This window comes from Ursus arctos, unplaced genomic scaffold (assembly GCF_023065955.2).
Source record: "Ursus arctos isolate Adak ecotype North America unplaced genomic scaffold, UrsArc2.0 scaffold_14, whole genome shotgun sequence".
NCBI lineage: Eukaryota > Metazoa > Chordata > Mammalia > Carnivora > Ursidae > Ursus > Ursus arctos.
In genome coordinates, this window is record NW_026622808.1 from 4,857,660 (window position 1) to 4,876,905 (window position 19,246).

The following is a 19,246-nucleotide window of genomic DNA, read 5'->3' on the forward strand; positions in this document are numbered from 1 at the left end:
GGCTCCTCTCTACTGAGATGTGCTGTCAGTTAAAATACACACCAGATTTCACAGATTTAGTATGAAAAAAGGAATGTAAAATATCTTATTAATAATTTTTACATTGATTGCATGTTGGAAAATTAATATTTTTGATATATTGGGTTACATAAAAATATTATTAAACTTAAATTTATTTTTTAATGTGGCTCTCTGAATATTTTAAATTACAAATGTAACTCAAATTATAATTCTCCTGGACAGAACTGGTCTAATGTATCCTGTGATCATCCAAGAGATGGAAAGAGTATGAGCATTTCCAAAATTTATTTGACTTCAGATTCCTTTTATTCAGGGAGCAACTCATGAAATTAGTGTTTCAAGGGATATACTTCAGGAAAAGGGATTGAGCTCTGATGCTCAACATTATGCTATTCTGAAATGAAGGACCAGCATTGCCCTTGATTTTGGTCTGTGGCCCCTATGGGCAGAGCCTGTGAGATGGCATTCGGGGCACCCCAGCCCAGGCTCCACCATCATTCTGGCCTTCTCGTCCATTCAAAACTTCTTCACCCATTTCTCCCTTAATTTTAAAAACACTTTATTCAATTTATTGATGAATTATAATTTATATCAATTTATTGACATACTATAAAATGCACCCAATTTGATGAGCTCTGACAAATGAATACACCTGCACAACCATCACCACAATCAAGACAAAGAATATTTCCATCATCCTAAAACATCCTTTTGAGTCTTTTTTTTTTTTTTTTTAGTTAATGCCCACCTTTCAACATCCAGCTGGTGTGACCATCAGTCTGCTTTCTCCTCCTGGTCTTTTGACCTCCGATTTCTCTCTCTCTCTCCTCTCCTACCAGCATTTGGGTCTAATATGGTCATTCCAACTAGAAGACAGTCATGTCTGGGAGGTCACGGAATCCTTTCTTACACAGGTCTTTTCATCTCCATTTTGGATCTGGGCTTTTTTTTTTTCAGCCCCTCTAAACTGCTCCATTAGCTCTTGGTGACCTAAGTTCCTGGAGCCCTTCCTGGTATCTGTCAGTCTGATCAGGATTTCTATTGAGTCAGATCCAGTTCCTTCCAAAGGGGATAAATCAACCAGGTAGTGAGAAACCAGATAACATGTCTTATGTACTATGAGAAAATGTGCTTCTAGAACCTAGAATCCTGACTGTGTAATATAAGCTTGGTTCAGTCCCTTGGTCTATTTCCACTGGGTAATTATGATGGGTAAGCCAGTCTCTGCCATAGATGAGAGAGATGGATGGAAAGTGTTAAAGAAACAAAAAAGTGAGAAAAGGAGCCAGGGCAGAAGGAAGTTAAGGGGGTGTGCCTGGGTGGCTTAGTCATTAAGCATCTGCCTTTGGCTCAGGTCATGATCCCAGGGTCCTGGGATCCAGCCCCATGTTGGGCTCCCTGCTCAGTGGGAAGCCTGCTTCTCCCTCTCCCACTCCCCCTACTTGTGTTCCCTCTCTCGCTGTCTCTCTCTCTGTCAAATAAATAAATAAAATCTTAAAAAAAAAAAAAAAAGGAAGTCAAGGAAATGGTACAATGATTCTCAGTATGGCCGCACATTAGAATTCCCCTTGGAGCTTTGAAAATGTAGTCAATCTTCAAGCTAAACTTCTGAGACTCTAATTTCATTGACTTTATATAAAAAAAAATTTCCCCAACTGATTTTAAAATATGAACAGTCTTAGGATCCACAAGTACAGTGATATCTACCCAATTTTGCTATCTTGGTGGATCATCCATAGGGATCTTCTTAGGTTCAGAACTTTGGCCAGAACCTGGCTTGTGACCTCCCAGACATCATGTGGAAACAGTTGGCAGAATAGCCATCCTATGATGGGTTCTTGTGATGAGTTCAGGCAGAAATAAGACCAGGACAAAGTCTGTCCAATGGCATCTAGGTACTGGTGCTGCCCCCCAAACTGACATAGGACTCATCCCACACCCCCTCCCCCTTACAGCCACAGGGCCAGTAATGAGAAGACAATATGGCTCTGAATGTCCCCGAGGTAGAGGGAGAGTGTACCAGAGGCAAAATCTTTAAGGAAAGAGGGGATATTTACAGGGCAACTGTAGGTAGCTCAGCATGGCTGCAGTATAAAGTGTGGAGATGTGGCAGGTGACCATGGGAGACAGGGAAGCAGCTGGGCAGGGATCTTGCGCCATGCAAGTGAATTCACATTTTATCCCGGGGAGGTGATGAGGCCATTACCAACTTTGCACTTGTGAGTCAAGGGTCCAACTTAATGGTAAGCAAGCCTGCTCTCACCAGAGGGACTAGGAAGGGGGTTGTTGGCATGGTCTAGTCCTTTTTTATGGTCATGAATATCCATTTTCCTGCTCCAAGGCTACAGTGGAGGAAGCCCCCACACCTGAGGAAGACAGTCCGATGGCTGGTTCCTTCCATTCCTTAGAGCTCCCCACAGCATTTGGACCATGCTGGAACCCTGGCAAGAGGCCAGGCCATGCTTTGAGTTGTTTGGGGCAGCAAAGCACTACTGAGGTTTAGAAGCCCCAGGACCATGGGCATTCTGGGTGGTGGTGCCTCATGGTGGTGCAAATGTCTGAACAGGGCATTTGTTTCAAGACACCACTAAGACCTTTTACAATAAAATGCCAGCATTTGCAGTGAGGATTATTTCCCACAGTCATATCACCACGGGCGGCTGTATATGAATTCTAACAGGGCTGCCATTGCTCCCAGCCACCTTCTTTCATCTTGACCTATTACTTTCAATTTGAGTCACACAGGAAATCAGCCTGATATTTTTGAATTTACTTCAATTTATCATGAAAGTGATGAAAGCATCTTTATTTTAGTGAAACTTCATCTTTCTGTGACCCCAACACTGCACTGAGGCACTGACCTGATTCTCCCTCCTTGGCTCCAATTGTCTGTTGCCTGTTTCCAAACCTCAAATCCCACACAGAGGATTAAGATCTGCCGCAGGCTCTGGAGGAATTTACAGAAGAGGTATTTTCAACACTCGCTTCTGTAAATTCTGGAACATTTGGTAAGAATCTATTCATTACCTTATAGTAGCACTTCATAAAGTTGCCCTGGAATCCAGGACAGGCCCCTGAGAAGTGTCAGTGAAAATGGTTTCTTCAAGGGAGCTGTTACTAAACAGACCCCTGGCTCTTCCTTGAGCTGGTTGTGTCTGCGAGAGAGCCAACTCCTGCATGGCAGGGTCTCTTCCTCCCACAGATGGTCTGGAATTGGCAATGATCACAGCCATTTTCCCCGTCACTCCCCTATAGACAGGAAGCCTCTCCGTGAGATGCAAAGACTCTCCCCCTTTCTTCAAAGGCTTCATTTGTCTCCTGAAAGAATCATGTATGGGGTGAGACCACAAATACTGCTTTATCCATGTCATTCCACTTCTGCAAAGGAGGCTGACCAGTTATTATTTCTTATTCTAATTGACATGAACTCAGAAGGGTCTTTGCACTTAACCCTATGTTGGATCCATGGATGTTCAGGTCGTAGGAGGGGCTGGCAGAAATCTTAAGGGCAGCGGAGGCATATTATGGAACAGAAGTACGGGTCCTCCAAGGGACTCATGGGACCCTAACATAGCCTTTGCTGCTCTGTCTGGACTACTCATTAAAGGCTTCCAAAATTCTCTGAACTTGCTACTTGGTTAAAGCCTTTGGACCCTGATCCCAGAGGGCCACGCACACTGACTCTTGCTTCCTCTTATATTTGGCCTCGCTTCTGTAGGTAACTTGTGTCCAGTTTCTGCCTGTCTCCATATCTGTCCAACTTCACTCTCCTAAAGATTTGGTGATTTCTCCTCATCTCTTACCTTATCCCCCCCTGCATTCTTTTTTTTTAAATTTATTTATTTATTTATTTATTTTTAAGATTTTATTTATTTATTTGACAGAGACAGCCAGCGAGAGAGGGAACACAGGCAGGGGGAGTGGGAGAGGAAGAAGCAGTCTCTTAGCTGAGGAGCCTGATGTGGGGCTCGATCCCAGAACGCTGGGATCACGCCCTGAGCTGAAGGCAGACGCTTAACCGCTGTGCCACCCAGGCGCCCCCCCCCACCGCCCCGCATTCTTGTGTTGGGTGCTTTAGAGCAATGAATACCGAACTCTTCCTTTAAGCAATCCTTCCTTGAGATACAATTTCTGCAGATGCTGATGTAAACCAGTGAAGACACAAAAGCCTGCTCGACCTCGGTGTGTTTTAGAATTACCAATAGATTACCAATTTTAATCACATGTTTACAACATCTAGGATATGCCCTAGAGTATTCTGTGTACTACCTAGATTCAGAATTAGAAGGTTTGGAGTTCAGTCTGGGAATCTGCATTCCAAGTGTCCCTGGGGATTCTGATGAGAGAATTTTAAATGTTTCATGAGTTAAATTTTTTAAGAAATTCAGTGATCTCGTTTAGTGGACCATGCTTTGAGAGACACTGCCATATGGTCTTAAAATGTCATAGTTTTAGGGGCGCCTGGGTGGCTCAGTCATTAAGCGTCTGCCTTCGGCTCAGGGCATGATCCCGGCGTTATGGGATTGAGCCCCACGTCAGGCTCTTCCGCTGAGAGCCTGCTTCTTCCTCTCCCACTCCCCTTGCTTGTGTTCCCTCTCTCACTGGCTGTGTCTCTCTCTGTCAAATAAATAAATAAAATCTTAAAAAAAAATAAAATGTCATAGTTTTAAAAAATACTGCTTAAGAGGATGGGTGGCATGGGACTCACAGGGTTTGACCCAATTACAAAGTGCACTAGGAGAGAAGATACTGTATCCCTAGGTTCTACCATAACACCTGCTATAGAATAGCCATTCAAGAAATCTTTTTTGAGTGGATAAATGAAAAAATTAAGTTAGTGAGTGAGTGAATAAATTCTAACATCTTTTGCTTCGCCTGTGGCTTCCCACTACTACAATCCCTTAGTATAACTTGGATGCATGTCCCAATCTTAGGGAGAAGGTGAGATGCAAATAAAATCCAAAAGATATTTTCACTAAAAACTTGTAAGACATCAGGAATGTAACAGCATTGCTTAGCCATTTGTGTAATAAATGGGGTGAGAAGCATTCTCCCTTGTTGTGCTGGGAATACAGAGCTGCTTTGATGTCCAGAGGGCAAGTGATCTGTTGAATTCTACAAGCCTTACCCACCTGCAGGAGTGGGTGGGAAGCTGAGTGGTGAGATGCAGGCAGCATTGGCCAGCAGCAGGTGGCTTGCCAGTGGACAAAGGGCACAGTGGCAACGTGCCTTCGTGGCCCCTTACGTGCGGAAGACTCAGACATGTATATTACCAAAGAGTTCCTACAGAGCGGAAGAGAAAGGAATGGCAGGTACCATGCGGTAAATGATGTGACAACTTGTGAGCTATTTCTGGACGTTTTTTGTAATAAATGGTGAGGTCTTGGCAGAAAACTAAGGCAGCGCTTATTAAACTTCAGTGCATACCTGAGAATCTTGCAGATATTGATTTAGTGGCTCTGGGGTGGGGACTGAACTTCCGAATTTCTCAGGAGTTCCCAGGTGATGCTAATGCTACTGGTCCATGGACCACACTTTGAGTAGCAAGAATCTAAAGAAATGATAATTTACGGTGATGATAAGAGCCAATGAAGTAAAGGTTCTTACTAGTAATAAGGTGCCATGACTATGCCCATATCCGTACTATTTTGGGAAATCTAGATGATATTTTTGAGTGAGAAGTAAATTCAGAGTCCGGAGAACTTCCCAAAACAGGTGTAATATTCTACCATGGGTCCTGATGGACAATATTCGTTGAAGAGAGAGGTATTTGGGGTGGTTTTCTGAACATCTTAGCAGAACCAGTATGGGGGAATGCTCTCTTTAGGAGAGGATGGGAATTGTAAAAAAAAGGAAAAGAGAACAAACATGTGGCTGTCTTTCCCACCCTGATTCTTTTCGTTGTTAAGAATATGCAACGTCAGACCAGAGAGGTGACCAGAGGGCATGCGTTGTGTTGGTGGGAGTTTGGAGCTAAAGTGGTGGCTGTTTGTTAACCAAGTGATTGTGTGTTAAAAACTCATCGAGTTATACAATTTAAATGGATGCAGCTTACTGTGCGTAAATTATGCCCTGATGAAAATGATAAAGCCCACGTTCAGTATTTCCATTATAACTATGTCAATATTGTTCACTTTGAAACTGAATATTTTGCTATTCTGGTATTTCTTTTTTGATATGCATTTTTATTTTGCATAGAGTGAATCATTGCCGTTTTTATTTGTGTAGTTTTCCTTGAGCCTCTGATGGTCTTCCAACATTTCTAAAGTTTCATACAATGTTTCTCAACATAAATTTCCACATGAAAAGGAGAACCTGTCAAATAATAGATCATTTTCTCTTCTTTTACTTGAGGACGTTTCTCCTGGAGCCATCCATCCTCTTACCTTAACAGGGATGGGACTTTTTTTTTTTTTTTAAGATTTATTTATCATTTTCTGGGGGAGAGGGGCGGAAGGAGAGAATCTCAAGCAGATCCCCTGCTGAGTGCAGAGCCCAAAGTGGGGCTCAATCTCACAACCTGAGCCAAAATTAAGAGTTGGACACTTAATGGACTGAGCCACCCAGGTGCCCCAGGGATTGGAATTTCAAGTCATTTACCAGCCACATGTTATTCTGCATCTTTCATGAATGCCTTGGGATTTGCCTTCATTTTCTTTCAAATATTGAATCCTGGGGCGCCTGGGTGGCTCAGTCGTTACGCGTCTGCCTTCAGCTCAGGTCATGATTCCAGGGTCCTGGGATCGAGCCCCCTATTGGGCTCCCTGCTCAGTGGGAAGCCTGCTTCTACCTCTCTCACCCCCCCCCCCCCGCTTGTGTTCCCTCTCTCACTGTGTCTCTTTCTGTCAAATAAATAAAATCTTTTTTTTTTTTAATCAAATATTGAATCCTCTCTGTCCTAACTTTTGGTGTACCACATCTTCCAGTAGTTTTCTTAGAAATGGCACAAATTGATATACTATATGTTGGCTAACTGAATTCAAATAAAAAAGATTTTTTTTTTAAGGCACAAAGAAAATACTTTCTTTTTATAGATTTTTGAATGTCTGAAAATGTCTGTGTTCTACTCTTATACTTGGCTGGGTATGGAATTCTAAGTTGAAAATAATTTTCAATTAAAAAAAATGAAGGTATTGTTTCATTATTGTGTTTGAGGAATCTGAAGTGATTTTATTTTCGAATCTTCAAATAGAACTTTTTTGCCTCTCTGGCAACACTTAGGATCTTCTCTGGTATTCTAAAATTTCACAGAAATGCGCCTTAATGTTGATAATTTTCACTTATTGTATGGGTACTTTGAGGGCCTTCTTAATTTGGTGACTCATGGCATTTAGCTCTGGGGAATTCTGTGTATTATTAATTCGATAATTTTTTTCATATTCTCTTTATCTATTCTTGGGATTCCTGTCTGTTGGTTGTTAGACCTTCTGGGTCAACCTTCTAATTTTCTTTTTTCCCCCCGAATTTTCTTTTCTATCCTATTTTCCTTCTGATTTCTTTATTTTTTTAAAAATTTTCAGAGAGATTTCCAATTTTATTTTCCAATACTTTTACTGAATTAAAAAAATTACCTACAAAATTTTTAATCATCAATAAAACTTTTTTGCTTTATAATTTAAAAAAATAATATTCTTGTTTTATTTTCTTTTGTCTTCTCTCTGGAAGAAAGCTTCATGATGTCAAAATTTTTTTATCTGTTTTGGTCACTACTATATCACATATGTAGAAAAATGTTTGGCACACTATTAACACTCAGTAAACATGTGTTTAATAAATACATGGGCCTCTCTGGAGATATGAATTAGAGTTTCTCTGAAGCTGTCTCTTGATCCCTCCATTGTCTATGTTGTTTTACAATATATTTGCCTTTCCTGCAGAAGTTTTCTTCAAATGTCAGAGGACCTTTGGCTGTCTGTTAATTTTTGAAAATGAGGCTGGTTTTAGAGTGAGAGCTGCTTAGAGTTTGCCCCACCTCCAACCCCTGTAGCGTCATAGGTCAGGCTCATAGAGCTTAACAAGCAATGAGCTTCCCTCTTGGACCAGTTGGTTTTTTAAATCAGTGACACTATATATTTGCATCTGTAGATGTTTGCTATTCGGGTTTTCGTTTCTTGAGAGAATAATATCCTCGTTTACTAACTTACTTATATATTTTGGGGGGAGATAAGGGCTAGGAGAAAGTATGGCATGGTGAATAAACCTAACTATTGGTCAGAGGAGGAGGACTAGGAGTTTCCCTGTTTTTACTTAATCCCCCTGATATTACCCTAGGCCAAGGGAGCTATACATTATAGCCAATTGGTCAAATCCAGGCCACCACCTGTTTTTATAAATAAAAATTGTATTGGTACACAGACACACCCATTTGTATAAGTATCATCTATGGCTGATTTTGTGCTACCATGTCACAGTTGAGTAGTTGTGACAGAGATCAGATGGCTATGAGGCCTAAAATATTTACTATATGGATCTTTACAAAAAAAAAAAAATTGCTGACTCCTGCCCTAGACTCTCATCTTCACCCTCTCTATGTCTGGTGGCCTAAAGTCCAAAGCTTCTGTAGTTCATTTTCTTTAAAAAATATACTTCCTCTTTTGTTGAGGTGGAGAGAAAAGATAGTGCCTAACTGTGAGAAAGTATATTTAGGAGTTTAATTTCTTCTGGTGCTTGCTTTTCTTTTTTTTTTTTAATGTTTTTTTAATATATTATGTTAGTCACCATACAGTACATCCCTGGTTTCTGATGTAAAGTTCGATGATTCATTAGTTGCGTATAACACCCAGTGCACCATGCAATATGTGCCCTCCTTACTACCCATCACCAGTCTATCCCATTCCCCCACCCCCCTCCCCTCTGAAGCCCTCAGTTTGTTTCTCATAGTCCATAGTCTCTCATGCTTCATTCCCCTCTCTGATTACCCCCCCTTCCTTTATCCCTTTCTTCCCTTACCGATCTTCCTAGTTCTTATGTTCCATAGATGAGAGAAATCATATGATAATTGTCTTTCTCTGCTTGACTTATTTCACTTAGCATTATCTCCTCTAGTGCCGTCCATGTTGCAGCAAATGTTGAGAACTCGTTCTTTCTGATAGCTGAGTAATATTCCATTGTATATATGGACCACAACTTCTTAATCCAGTCATCTGTTGAAGGGCATCTCGGTTTCTTCCACGATTTGGCTATTGTGGACAATGCTGCTATGAACATTGGGGTGCATATGGCTCTTCTCTTCACTACGTCTGTATCTTTGGGGTAAATACCCAGTAGTGCAATGGCTGGGTCATACGGTAGCTCAATTTTTAACTTTTTAAGGGACCTCCACACTGTTTTCCAAAGTGGCTGTACCAACTTGCATTCCCACCAACAATGTAGGAGGGATCCCCTTTCTCCACATCTTCTCCAGCAATTGTTGTTTCTTGCCTTGTCAATTTTTGCCATTCTAACTGGCGTAAGGTGGTATCTTAGTGTGGTTTTGATTTGAATTTCCCTGATGGCTAATGATTTTGAACATTTTTTCATGTGTCTGTTAGCCATTTGTATGTCATCATTGGAAAAGTGTCTGTTCATATCTTCTGCCCATTTTATGATTTGTTTATTTGTTTCTCATGTATTGAGTTTGAGAAGTTCTTTGTAGATCTTGGACACTAGTCTTTTATCTGTAGCGTCATTTGCAAATATATTCTCCCATTCTGTGGGCTGCCTCTTAGTTTTTTTTACTGTTTCCTTGGCTGTGCAGAAGCTTTTTATCTTGATGAAGTCCCACAAGTTCATTTTATCTTTTGTTTCTCTTGCCTTTGGAGATGTGTCATGAAAAAGGTTGCTTTGGCCGATGTCGTAGAGGTTGCTGCCTATGTTCTCCTCTAGGATTTTGATGGATTCCTGTCTCACATCGAGGTCTTTCATCCACTTGGAGTTTTTCTTTTATGCAAGCCTCATGGTTTTTGCAATCCCTCTCAATCTTTAGTGGGTGTCACCAGTCTATTAATTTCATCAAAGATTCTTCAAGGTGATGATAGTATGCTACTCTGTGAATGTCCTGGTTTGACTGTCCTCAGCTTTTCTGAGTCATTTTCCATTTCTTCATTGAGTCCTTGTCCTCATGTATTTTGGCTTATGGTTCAAGGGAGTCTCTTAGTTTTACTCAAAAGTGCTTCTGCTTATTCTTTTTATTGACTTAAAGTGATACAATTATCTTTAAGTTCAAATGGAAGTGTACATTTTTGAGAAGAATAAAAACCAAACAAATCAAAAATCCAGGCCTCAGAGCACCGTATAAATCCACTGTGATGACACCAATGTGTTACAAGCATGACTATATTGATCAATTCAGAATGGTTTTGTGAATATAGTAAAGTAACTCAGTGTATGAGATAACTATATATGTAACTGTTTTGTCAAGGTTTTCTATGGCAGACAATGGAATTCAATCTAGGTAGCTTAAGTGGAAGTATTTATTAAGGTAAGTTAGGTAGCTCCTAGAAACTATCTGGGAATACAAAAGAAAAATCCTGAATGTTATGCAGCCAGAAAGAAGGCCAATCATATCGAAGACTTTTCAAGGAGAAGTACCATTGCTGCTACTCTATTGCTTGGCATTTATGATACAAGAACCTGAGAAACTTTTCATAGCTACCCGAAGAGAACAAAATATCTACTCTACTGTGTTTACCAGGAGAATGAAGGTCCCTATGCAGCCACTTATACTGCCCTCCTGACTCTGAGACTTGCTTGGATTTGTCTATTTCATGGCATACACATCACATATGGAGCCACATAACAGTTGATCTGAGAATGTAAGATTTTAGCCTTCCAGACCCTCAATCTATGTTATAAGAAGGTAAACTAGAAGGGGGAGGGAGTGATTGCTGAGCGAGCCAGACCTTTATATCTTCCACAATGACAAAGGCAATGTGGCAGCACAACTGAAAGAAACTAGGGCTGGACCCCTATCTCACACCATAAACAATCCAGACCAAAGAGGAGGGTCTAATAAAATTTGGGGGAAAAACCCACATGGACTAGAGATTTCGGTGGAATATGTTTATCAATATAAGTCTCATAAATGAATTTTAAATAACCTTCTTAAGCAAGATAAGAAGTCCAGAAACTATAGAAGGAAATACTTTGACTACATAGAGATGAAAAGTTTTGATTGCAAAAAGAGATGGCACAAGAATTACTTACAATGTGGCTGGTGGACCAGTGCCTGTCTGTGTTTGCTATCGACCCTTGTCTTGATAAGTACAGACACTGAGAATAAGCATTTATAAACATTTACAGCAATTCAACATCTCCATGACATCTGAGTGTGTGATTTCATAGTTTATGAAACCTTGATCAGTTATGGATCAGAAATTTAAAAATCACTGGTCCTTTGCCACAGAGAATTTGAGAAACACTGCCATAAACAAGGCATATATATACATGTATGAGCCCTGGAAAAAAGTGATTTACAGGGCAGCTGACAAAGTACGAAAATCTATAGTATACAAGGATTGTACAAATTGACATGAAAAAATGAAAAAATGGATCAAGGAATAAGCTGTAATTCATAGAAGTAAAATCCAAATGCTCAATAAAATCATATGTCATTTGAATTCATGAGTGGTCAGGGCTATGTTTCTATTCTTCAGACTTATAAAAATGGAAAAGAGCTGTAATACCTATTGCTAATGTAGCTATGGGGAAATTCTCATACATCGCTGGTGGAACTATGAATTATTATGGCCTTTTCAGGAAGCAATCTGACAGCATCCATAAAAACAAAAATAAATTGGAAACACTCCTTGACTCAGCAGTATTCTTCCTGGGAACCTATCCCATCAAAATGAAAGCACCCATAAGTAAGCACATCCGCTCAAAGATGTTTACAGCAGCCCCATTTGTAGTCAGAAAAAACCAGGAGCAGAGTGAATGCCAGTAATAGGGGAATGGCTGAATAAGTTGTGGTCCATCTACCCCAGAGAAACTTACTAGTTATTAAAAAGAATGAATTAGAATTATACCAGTTATCTTGGCAGGAATTTTATGAAGTATCCTTAAGTGAATAAAAGAAGATGCCAAAAATGTTGAATATAATCTCATTTTTAGGATATAATAAATGACAAAATGCTGTATATATTTCTATATCTGTATGTATATTGATATATACTTATGAGAAAATGGAGAAAACTAAAAGGAAATATACTAGGTTGTTATAACATGGGTTATTGTGGGGTGTGCTGGTGAAGATATAGGTGGACCTAGGAAGGGATTAGAGGGGAGACAAGAAAAAGCAAAGAAGCCTGCATTATAAATCCCATCACGCATAGGAGGATTCGATTTATGTTCTAGAAGTGTCCAGTTTGCGTATATACACCAAACATTTTTTAACACAATAGTTACAAAAGATGAGTTAACTTCGTATGAACCAACTTGTAGAGGTGGTCATGATAAAATGATAATAAAATAAAGTAAGTCAATGAGTAAATCAATCAGGAAATCAATAAGGAAAAGGTTAATATCTTGGTAGAAAAATGTTCAAAGGACATATACAGGAATTCAATAAAAGGTAAATACCAATCACAACTTACCATGCGAGAAACGTGCAACTTGATTAATAATCAAAGATGCAAGTGAAATCCCTGTGAGATGCTTTTGTCCTAGGTCAGTTTTTGAAATATTATTAAAATTGGTAAACCTTAGATTGTAGATGGCACTCTCAAGTATAGTTCTTGAGAGAAGAATAACAGTTAAAACAATAGTTCTGGGGAAAATATCTGCCATACGCTTCAAAACACGTAGATGTCATTGACATCGATACCCCTTTTGAAATTTCGTCTTATCAATGTAAGTATACATGGGAAGAGACTTTTTGTGTGTGTGAAAGGATACCTATCAATAGGTGCCAATAAGTGAGTGAAATAAAAGAATCCCAGTATTATTTAAAGTAGTGAGACATTTGGAACTGCCTCAATACCCAACAGAAAGGAATTAGTTAGCTAAAATGTGTACAACCATATAAAATGCCTATGGCTATGGAAGCATGCTCACAACACGTGATGAGAAGTGCAGGTAAAAACAGCAGTATTAACATATTGATTTTTGAGGAAAATATTATACATTGATAGGTAGAAAAATAGGACAAACACAAAAATGTAATATTGGAGTGGTTGATGGGAATATGGATGCCATTTTTTTGTCTCTGTGCCTTTCTGTGGTTTCCAAGTTTTTTGTGTCAACAATAGTTTAAATTAAAATGAAAAAAGACATTCTAAAAATGTTAAAAGGCTATAAAGATTACCATCTTCTGGAAAGTGCACTCGAAAGGGAGATTAAGCAGGTAGGAGTTATGTGCTCTGCTCAGGAAGAGAGCTGGCCACCAGGCTATGTCACTCTCTCAACACTGGTTTGGCATATGAACCCTAACCTTTTGCTTTCAAAGCTGGAGACATAATCAAAGGTAGGTCATTAGTTAATTGCTTTGAGGTTATTTCCAAAGTCCCTAGTGGGCTGTTGTAAATGATTAGTAATATCATTATTACTTATACAATTGTGGGCCAGGCTATTATTGCTATATCAGCACTGACTCAGGATTTTATAGGCAAATGGCTCTCAACTTGGGGTACTCTAACCTCAAGAGGTCCAAAATAGTAGAAAGCTCTCTGAACTACTTTATGTACATAAAAAGTGTCAGGAAATTATGCATTTACCCTTGCAATGCTGTATGGGCTGACAAAGCCTTATTTTAATTGCTTTTCTTTTTCTTTTGATAGAATATGCAGTTATCGGTTGATGCATTGTGATGAATTGGTAATTGGAATGATTTTTGATAATTGCATACATTGGGAAAGTTGATTCTTTGCTAAATTAATCAAAATTTGGATTTTAAAAAAATCTTTCAAACATGGAGTCAACAAAAGTTTTTTGGGTCTAAGATTATTCTTATATTTAATATTTGGGCTCAGCCACACTACTTAAAATAGACATAATCTTTGGCAACAATTCAATGTATTTCTGAGTGAGAAGAAACCATAGGGAAGATCTCACCTAACTTAGCAATCATTCTGTTTTTCCAACAGGCAAACTGAGGCACAGAGAGACTGGTGGTGGTGGGGATCATGATTACTGTGGGAAAGAGTGTAATATTACCAGAAACCGTATTTCCTGTTTTTTAGTTTTTCATTTCTCCTTGGGATCTAGGGCTATTTCTCTAGAATAGCTTACCCATGCTGAAGGTGACAAAGACCCATGCACACACACTGAAAATCAGAGGGAGAGGTTGGGGGGAGAAAGAGAGGCGCTAGAGAGAAGGAGAGAGAGAGAGGAAAGGGCGAGGATAATGTAATTATTTCAATACTTGTATAAGGTTGTTGCTCTAAACAGTTTTTTTTAACCAGAAGAAAGGCTGAAGTGTTGAGAAATTGAACAGCTTGCTTAAAGTCACACAGAGGCAAAGCCAGGATTTGAACTTGGGGGTTCGGAATCCAGAGCCTTGGTCTTAACCCCTCTTGTCACAACATTACATTCCTATCCTTGACAAAAGAAAGAGAAAAGGCAACCGGAAGCATTGTGAAAAGAGTTCTTTAATAAAATGATGGGAATTCTGGCAACTGGCCCAGAGAGAAATGGTAAACCCATTTAGTTTTAACTTCTAATGTTGATTCATATCTTAAAACTGAGTTTCATGCTGGAAGATGTTTAAAATTTTAATTGTAAAGGCTGAGGAACTTAAAACACACACACACACAAACCAGTGACTAGCTGAAAATTCTGGCCTCTCTTGATCCCCTGGCATATCGTATTTTAAAGAAAGGATTTTTAGCCAGTTTGCACCTGAATTAAATCCATAGCTTCTCAATCCAGCCAGTTAGTGCTTCTAAAAAACATGAAGTCTGCTCTTGGTCTATTCTGTAAGTGGCCCAAACAAAGAAAGGGTTTTCAACGTTACTTCCTTTGCTGTTTTCTGAGTGTCTTAGAGTTACGTGAGTGTGCTGGGCTGTTTTCAGCAGTCAGAAATCTAGCATTGGAAGTACAATTTCAGAAGAACCCTTCTAGGTGGAAGGATAGATGTATATTTTGGACTCTCAAGAACTTTCAATAGATAAAATGTTTTTTAAAAAAGGTTTTAAGGGGGGAAATGTGATGGTTGGTTAGGGTATGTGTGTGTGTGTTGGATGTTAGGGGATGGGAAGGGAAGGTGGGATGGCCTCCTTTATTTATTTATTTATTTATTTATTTATTTATTTATTTATTTATTTTTGAGAACCCCCTTTATTGATTTCCCCAAGTCTTCAGTCTGGCTAGCCAGGTGCATCAATACTATAAAGATCTTTTTTTTTTTTTTTTTTAACTGAAGAAACAAATGAGCTCTCAGGTGGTGTAGCCACCCAAAAGCCCTCACTCACTCAGTAGAACATTTCACTCGAGAATACAACAGCTTCTGGTCTGTCCCTTGCTGGGTATAGAACATGTGTGGGAGAGGTTTTATCCTCTGGTCATAAAGTCCTCTGGTCATAAAGTCCAATACCTTTTTAGAATCCTTTTTTAAAAGTCAAAAATCCAGGCACTTTCACTGTAATAATGGCCTCCTACAGCATCCACCATAAATGGTTCTTGACTATTCTTGAGGGCATTCTTACCATGTCAATTTCTGATTACGTGAATGCTCTTCCTTACAGGATATGTGAAAGGGCTGAATGGTAAATTTGGGGATGTATGTCTGTTGCACCATTTTCTTCAGTGCTATCTTTTTTTTTATTTTTAAAGATTTTAAAATTTATTTTAGAGAGGGAGAGAGAGAGAGTGCGAGTGGAGAGAGGAACAGAGGGAGACAATCTCAAGCACACTCCCCTCTGAGCATGGAGCTTGACGTGGGGCTCGATCTCACGACCCATGAGATCATGATCTGAGCCGAAATCAAAAGTTGGGATGCTTAATTGACTGAGCCACCTGGGTGCCCCTTGAGTGCTATCTTCTTAGTGAGCATTCCCATCCTCAACTGGCTGCCTTCCTCGTCCCATTTCTGTGAGCCTGGTTATAAGAATAAGGCACAGCTCCACCATCTTTTGCCATCACCTTTGTCAAGGCCCCCAATACTTTCTAGCTTTCCAAGTTCAGTGGCCAATTCTCATTCTTCATTCCTACTTAACCCATCAGCAGCATTTCCTCTTGCTTTCAGAACAAACACCACCTCTTTTTAAGTCCTCCCAACTCACTGATGCTCCTTTCTCAACTGACTAAATCCCTGCCATCTTTCAATCTCATAGTCAGAAATGGATCAGAACTCAAACTTGGTTCTCTTCTCTAACACTTATATCCTACATGAACTCATTCGGTCCGATGACTTTGAATACCAACTGTGTGATGATGCTCCCCAACTTTATATTTCCAATTTCCCTTAAGAATGAAAAATCTCCATATTGCCTATTGGACTTTGGCTGAATGTGTCATAGTCACACCTACTCAACATACATACAACAAAATCCCTAATCTACATTCACCCCCCAAACCACCTCTTTCTAAGCCTTTACTATCTCTATTACAAGAGAAAACAAGAACAAAGACAAACACACAAACCTGGAACAATCTTTCTAGGTAGTACCCCAAATTCAAGGAATTTTGAAATAGAAGCCAAAACAACAGTAGAACAGATCAATGAAGCTAGGAGCTGATTCTTTGAAAGGATTAATAAGATCAATAAACCTATCAAAAAGAAAAGAGAAAGGACCCAAATAAATAAGATCATGAATGAAAGAGGAGAGATCACAACCAATATCGAAGAAATACCAAAATTCAAGGACTCTTGACATGGACTCTCCGTTCTAACATATCTTTTATTCAATCCATCCGCAAATTCTGTCAGTTCTACCTTCAAAAAACATTGGGGAAAAAGTCATTTACTTATATCACTTTTATCCTATTTTAGGATTTCTCTCCCTCAGCATCACTGACATTTTTCGTTTGATAATTCCTCTGTGTGAGAGCTGTTCTGTGTGTTGGATTTTTAGCACTATCTCTGGTCTCTACGCACTAGATAACAGTAGAATGTTCCACTCCCTCCAGCTGTGACAACTAAAGGCATCTCCAGACACTGCCAGATGTCCTCTAGGGGACAAAGTCATTCCCACTTGAGAACCATGGCTCTATCCCAGGCTCCTTCATCCTTCATCTGGATGCTCTTGATGGCCTCACAGCTGGCTTCTGTTTTCTGTCTTGGTCTTATGCAATCTATTGTCTCCCCAGCAACCAGAGTGATCTTTTATATATACAATTCAGATGATTTCACTTTTTAAGAAAGATTTATTTATTTGAGAGAGAGAGAGAGAAAGCACGAGTGGGGGGAGGCAGAGGGAGAGGGAGAAGCAGCCTCCCCACTGAGCAGGGAGCCTGATGCAGGGCTCGATCCCAGGACCCTGAGATCATGACCTGAGCCTGAGTCAAATGCTTAACTGACTGAGTGAGCCACCCAGGGGCCACTGATGATTTCACTTTTTGTTGGCAACCATGGTGATGTGCTGCTCAGATCTTCCTTCCAGAGAACCTGCTGAGAGAAGGGTGGTTGAGGCACAGCATCCAGCTGCCACACCCTTGGATCCACCCAGTGTTCAGGCTTTTCTCAGAGCTGTCTCAGGTTGCTCCCAGCTGATGACTGACCATGGTGAGGGCATTTGGGCTGGACTCTTGCGGCCTCACACATGGCATGTTTTTGAATTTCTCAGAGCTATATTCTGGGAGGAGGTTACTCCTAGACCATCTTCCTTCCCTCCCTCTCTCCTTTCACAGGTGCCAGACTTACACTGTGGCCTTCAGTCTATCCCAACTCACTCCTATCTCCCTAGCAAGCCCTCACCCCTTTACCCTCCACAGGTGCTCTCCAAGTAAATCCTCTTGACTACCTATTTCCATCCTGGCCTCTGCCTTTCAGAGGTTACACACTTAACTCCTCTGCTCAAAACTTTCTAATAGCTTTATTCCTCACTCAGAATGAAATCCAAAGGCCCTATGACAGCTAAATAGACACATTGACTTGCCTATGGGTATCTCACTGAGCTCAACTCCTACCACTCTATACCTTGTTCACATTGTTCTAACCACACTGAGTTTTGAGGCCATTTCTTAAACATGCTAAGCTTCCTTTTGCCTTAATTATTGTTACCATTTATTCCCTCCTCCTGGAATTCTATTGCCCTAGATATCTGTATGGTGAACTTACTTGAAGTCTTTGGTTAAATATCCTTTACTTAATGAGGCCCATCCTGATCATCCACTTTAAAATTGCAACCCAACTCCCATACCCCACAGCACCTGTTTCTTCTATTGCATGTTTCTCCATTGTATTAATCACTTTCTAATATTATATCATCTATTTTGTTCTCATATATATTTGAGTAGGCTCCATACCCAGTGTGGAGCCCAACACGAGACTTGAACTCATAACCCTGAGATAATGACCTGAGCTGAGATGAAGAGTTGGATGCTCAACCAACTGAGCCACCCAGGTGCCTTTGTTCGCTAATGTATTTTAATTTTCTGTAACAGTGTCTAGCACAAAGTAGATTAGGAATATTTATTAAATGAAGAAATTGACTTAGTACATTGAAAATCCAATTGTTTATTGTTACCTTTCCCTCATTAAACTAAGAGCTTCTTGAGGAAAAACTTACCTTACCTTCACACTTGATATAGCTAAAGAGCCTATTAGTTTCTCCATACATGTTTACTGAAATAAATTACTTTAATACTTAAAATTGTGTTGGGAATACTAACCCATGGCGTTGTTTTTAAGATCCTGTGTCATATTTTCTGTAAACTGGTGTTGCTTGGCTCAATAAATGATAGTTGTAAATGGTATGGAAAGTTCACTAGCATAGTCTATTAATCAATTGCTTGATTTTTTAGTTACCCTTATTGAAATTATTTGTTTGTTGCTGTTTATTTATCTGTTCTTTTATTAGTAATTACTAATTCTACTGGTGTGTATATCAGAGTGTCTGTTCCTTAGCTCTCAATTTATTACATTTTTTCAATAACATGCTGAAACAAACAAAAAATGGTACTTGTGAAAATGTGCTAGATTCCATAGGAAAATACCCGGTAATTTATGTGGGAGTTTAGAGGATAAAGAACTCATTTCCAGGGGCTCCTGGGTGGCACAGCGGTTAAGCGTCTGCCTTCGGCTCAGGGCGTGATCCCGGCGTTCTGGGATCGAGCCCCACATCAGGCTCCTCCGCTAGGAGCCTGCTTC

The 19,246-nt window shown here is 39.8% G+C and overlaps 1 long non-coding RNA gene across 3 annotated transcripts in view; it reads left to right on the plus strand.

Moving 5' to 3' along the window:
• Window positions 1-19,246, plus strand: part of LOC113271231 (uncharacterized) — a 251,948-nt gene that overhangs the window by 93,774 nt on the left and 138,928 nt on the right. The window lies entirely within an intron of this gene.